This window comes from Mus pahari, chromosome 19 (genome assembly GCF_900095145.1).
Source record: "Mus pahari chromosome 19, PAHARI_EIJ_v1.1, whole genome shotgun sequence".
NCBI lineage: Eukaryota > Metazoa > Chordata > Mammalia > Rodentia > Muridae > Mus > Mus pahari.
Window position 1 is genome coordinate 56,097,488 of NC_034608.1, and position 5,664 is coordinate 56,103,151.

At 41.7% G+C, this 5,664-nt stretch overlaps 1 pseudogene; it reads right to left on the reverse strand.

Annotated features, from left to right (window-relative positions):
* Window positions 1–4,965, reverse strand: part of LOC110336246 — a 15,783-nt pseudogene extending 10,818 nt beyond the window's left edge.
* Window positions 4,966–5,664: the final 699 nt, after the last annotated feature.

The window sequence follows — 5,664 nt, forward strand, 5'->3', positions numbered from 1 at the left end:
TTTTTTTTTTTTCTTCAGGAATTACCCTTTGGGATGAGACCTCAACCATACACAAAAATTCTTTTTCTTTTTCTTATTTTATTTGTGTGTGTGTGTGTGTGTGTGTGTGTGTGTGTATCAGGTCAAACTCAGAGCCTGTGTACATTAAGTGAGTGCTTTCCCATGTAGATACTCCCATGGCCTTTTTTCTTTTGAGGTAGGACAGGGTAGGGTCATGCTATATAACTGAAACCAGTGGTGTAATTATGAACTTCATGCTTTAACCTTCCAAGGGTTGGGATTACTTATGTTTTCCACAATGCCTATATATGATAATTTTGAAAGTGGGTTGAAGATAAGGAATCAGTGAACCATCTTAGAAGAGTTTTTCCAAACCAACTAGGAGGAGGATGTGGTTTGAGGAATTATGGGTAGCCTTGTTCCAGAGTAGAGTGTATTACATTTCAGTCGCTGCTGTTTTTCTGGAAAATTCCTGATTGCTCATCCTCATCTTGTGGAATACTCTCCCATGTTTGATTTTATTCAACTGAGATGTCTCATTTTTATATTTAGATTACTTTAATATTTACTTTAATATTTACTTTAATATTTAGATTACTAGCACACTCTACCTAGTGTGGGTTTCTCTGTGAAGGAGCCCACATCTTACTCATTATAGAGACCCTGGCACTTGCTGTGATGTCATTGTACTGTGAGTCACTGTGGTGGTAATGTCGTGGCTTGAATGAGAGGTTCCCCCCACAAGTCACAAGCATTTCAATACTTCGTCTCAGGCTCATGACTGTTTGAAGAGGATTAGGAGATGTGGCCTTACTGAAGGGAGTATGTCCTAGGGGTTGACTTTGAGGTTTGGAAAGAAGCTTTACATTTTGAGCCAGTTCTCTCTTCTTCCTGTTTATGGATCAAGATGTGAGCTCTCAGTTGCAGCTGCAGTGTCATGCTGGCCTGCTGGCTGCTATGTTCTCTGCTCTGATGCTGATAGATTCCTGTGCACCTGAAACCCCCAAACTCAACAAAGTTAATCATTTTGTAAGTTGACTTGTTATCATGTTGTTTTATCTTAACAGGAAAGAAGTAACTACTACAGTTATCAATAATAAATAATGAGTTAGTCAATATTTCCACAAGGGACTAAAAATAATTTGGATTGAGGAGATTTAACCATTCATGTTCATTATTTTATTTTTCTAAAGTTGGCTTCTTCAGTACCTCCCATTACTCATATGTAGTATACATTTCACATTCTATATGGCCAGTGTAATATTATTGAAACCCAGGTAACCACAAATAAAGTAGTGACATTTTATTAAACTAAGAGTTTTTCATTGAAAAATATTAGCACACAAACAGTAATCAACATCCTTGCTCCTTCTCTATGTTTATCACCATGTACAGGGTTAATTGTCTGGTTTGAATAAGTCTCCTAGTGTGCACTGTTCATTTTATAGGACATCACAAATACTGAGTTAAAAATTAAAGTCTCGGATTTTAGTCCACAGAATTGGAGAAAATATTTTCCACCTGTACATCTTGAATATTGGGTTAATAATTAGTTTATACAAAATGTTCAATAAACTAAACTCCAGTAAAAGAGAGACCAGACGTAAAGAATGAGCTGTGGAAGTAAACGGAGCTCCAAAATAAGAATTACAAATGACTAGGAAACCGTTCTGAAAGGGTTTGATATTCTCAGCCATAAGGACAATGTAGACTGACATGACTGTAAGACTCAATCTGACCTCGGTCAAAATGGATATTATAAAAAGTGAAATAACAACAAATAATGTCTGAATATGGGAAAATGGGAATCCTTATATACTGTTGGTGAGATTTTAACCAACAATAGTCACCTTGGAAATCAGTTTAGAGGTAAACAAACAAATGGCAACAGAAATCTAGATGTTCCATGTTCCCCCCCCACACACACACACAGTTTCTAAGTATGAACCGGAATGAATCCACACCCTACTTCAGGGACACTTGTACATCCATGTTTCTTGTAGCCGAATTCGTGATAGTTACAAGTTGGAATCAACCTAGACACCTATCAACTGGTTAGCAGAAAGTGTGCTATATATACATAACAGAATTTCATTTAGCTATGAGAGAGAGAGAGAGAGAGAGAGAGAGAGAGAGAGAACGAACACTTGGATATATTATACTGAGTGAGGTAACTCAGAATAGAAGTATAAACACATATGTTTTGTTTCATATGCAGATCCTAACCCCAAATCTTCAGAATTTTTTTGGTGTTTAATTTGAAGGTAGAAAACTAGAAATGAGACTCTCTCTCTCTCTCTCTCTCTCTCTCTCTCTCTCTCTCTCTCTCTGTGTGTGTGTGTGTGTGTGTGTGTGTGTGTGTGTGTGTGTGTTGGGGCTATCCCTTAAGGAAAGAGGAATAGTAACATCTGTAAAATAAGGGCAATTGGGAAATAGGAAAATGAGGGAACAGGGAAAAGACCAATCAAAAGAAAGGGATTACACACACACTTACTATCTTGTAACCTAATTAAAAGACACATTTGAAGGCAGATATCCTCAAAGCTAGATAATGAAGGTTGTAAAGATAATGGGTCATTAAACAAAAATCCCAGTGCCAGATGTGGGATAATGCTGTAGGAATATTGCCCAGGGAGACACTTAGAGTACTCCAAAATAATAAAGACTTTTGTGAGTGTTCTTGGCTAACAACAAGAACTAGTTGTGAGACCCTATTGCTGATGACACATTCTTTCTTGAATGCAAGAGACAGAGAAATTAAGCAGGACCTGAGCCAGAAGCATCTATCCTGCTGGCTAGATTTCACAGAGTTAGATACTAATATGTAGGCTGCTAGAAAATGAGGTACTAGCATAGATGGTCCTATACAGCTTTGAAATCTATGAACTAGCCCACTAACCTGCTAGGAAGGATATATCCATTGGTACAATAGTAACACAAGCATCAGAGGTTAACCAAATGCTCCCCAGTTGAATTTGTGGTCTACTCAGAAAGAAAGCATCCATGCCTAGTACTGCCATCCTGGTCCAAAACTTATAACTGAAGAGTCTTCTGAGCTCTATGGAGAACCTAATACTGGTACTTGGCTGAACCGAAATAGCATCAAACCATCTTCTAAAATGTCTCCTCTTAGCCTTAATCAGAGAGGCCCATTCTGGCAGTAAATAGAAGTGAGTAAATACAATGTCCTGAGACTAAAGGACAGTTTAGGCCTCGCCCCTAAATAAGATGTTTCTATCATAGCCTTAAGGTTTAGGAAACATGGCAGAAGAGGTAGAAGAATAATGTAAGAGCTAGAAACCAAGGGCTGGGCTCTGAAAGGACAACATCCAAGCACATGACAAGGGAGTGGCAATTATGAACTCACAGCAGCCAGCACTGTATGCCTACCGGCACTGCGTCTATTTTGTACCCTAAAGAGTCAGCTATACACAGAGAAGGGGCCCATGGGCCTCTACCACTTACAGATGGCATGGAAGATTGGCAACTAAGATTTTAGGAGAAGGGAAGGCATGGAAGCCTAGTTTTAAACTCTATAAGACACACACAACAAAAAATATAAAGTAATAAATAGGAGAATGAAAATTATAAGGAAGAAGTGGGGCTGGCACTGGGTGGGAGGGGCATGAAATTAGGCACATGAGTAAGCAGAACATATTATCCACACAGATGACATTGTCAAAGGACTGCATTCATTGCACAAAACTAAAGCTCCTGGGCTCGGGAAACTAGTTATTTACTGGGAAATAGGTGATTGCAGTAAAATCTACTAACCGTTACATGAGAAATATGCACAGAAAACTGAAAGTAATTACTATAAGCATTTGCCCGATAACGTAGTACTAGTCACTTTGAAGAACATATGACTTGAGTCTGTCAATCTCCTTCTATCTCCCTCTGTATTTCTTTTTTCCTCTCTTACACTCTTCCCCCCCCCCACACACACAGAGAGAGAGAGAGAGAGAGAGAGAGAGAGAGAGAGAGAGAGAGAGAGAGAGAGAGAGAGAGAGAATCCAGAGCCTTATACCTGCTAAGAAGTATATGAACTGCACTTTCAGCTTCCTGAATCTCTCTGATTTACCAGAGTTAAAGATAATGAAAGAAGAAGACAACCAGAAGAAAGAGCTTGAGCAAAATAAGTCCACAGAGGCTGCAGGACCTCTTTAGAAGACTAAGTTTTGTCTGACTTAATAGTGGAATTTTCTGTTTTCAGGAGGAAGTGGGTTTATTTGGCTTATGTAAGGTTTTGGGGTCCCGTACCTGCTCCATTACAGGGCTCTGCCACTTGGGGAGGCAGGATGCAGGAAGTTTGACTGTGCTTATCCAATGCAGGACAGGTGTGGAGCTGTAGGGCACCCCAGGATATCATCACCCTGGAGGTAGGAAAGTACAGTCTGAGGTGTAGGACAGCCAGAGCTAGCTTGGGGGTCCCCAGTCCTGCAAGAAGGCCAGGGGCCATCTGGTTCTCGGGCTCTTGTTCACCCTGGCACTGCTGGGAGCCACATAAGAGTTGAGAATGGAGTGGAGGCCTACAGGCTGGATCTAGCCCAGGGCTGGGGGAAAGATAGGGAGAGGTCCAGCTGGTCCCTCGGGTAGAGTCTTTGTTTTGACAGCGGTGGCAGGCTTGGCTTGGTTGCGCTGTGGTTAAGAGCAAAATGAGCCCTTCTACTGGAGATTAGGCGAAGACCCTATAGGTGAAAGCCTTCTCCATGGCTCGCCAAAGTGGATCCTGATGAAAAGAGGCAGTCCATGGTTTTAAGGCATTTATTGCCATGGCAGAAAGTGGATGAGTGAGGCCATACCCCACTTCTCAGGGTGGGCTTGAGGTTAAATATCTTTTGCAGGGAAGGAGATTTTGTTGGCTAAATCCCCCAGGCCTTTAGGTACCTCATTGAAATGGAGATCTGTCTTGAGCCTACATGATCACAGGTCATGTTCTCTACCTGTGGAGGTGCTTGGGGGCATTGCCCTTATGTGACTGAAGAGCACAAATCTATGGGGAGCTGCAGCTAGTGACAGGGTCCTGGTGCCTGGGAACCAGGCAAAACACCTACTGTCCATTCAGAACCACCAGGGTTTTGAGCCTTAGCTCTACAGGGAACAAGTCTACCTTTCATGGTCCCACAGGTTTACACTTCTATATTGATGTTAAGGAAGTCAGGACAGAAACTCAAACAGAGCAGGAACCTGGAGGCAGGAGCTGATGCAGAGGCCATGGAGGGGTGTAGATTACTGGCTTGCTTCCCATGGCTTGCCCAGCCTGTTTCTTTCTTTCTTTTCTTTCTTTCTTTTCTTTTCTTTCTTTTTTTTATTTACTCTTTTTTTTCAGTATAGATTTTATCCCTGTCCTGGTCCACCCTCTGACTGTTGCACATCCCATACCTCCTCCCACCATCTCCATGAGGATGTCCCCATCCGCCACCTGCCACCCCACCAGACCTCCCCACTCCCTGGGGCCTTCGCTCTCTTGAGGGTTAAGTATACCTTCTTTGAGTCCAACCCTGGCAGTCCTCTGTTATACATGTGTTGGGAGCCTTGTATCAGCTGGTGCATGCTGCCTGGTTGGTGGAATTTAAGAAGAGATAGGTATAGAGTTGAAGAAGGCAATCGAAGCAGCAACTAAAGGTGAATGAAAGAATTTAAAGGCTGATAGGTGTGCTAGCA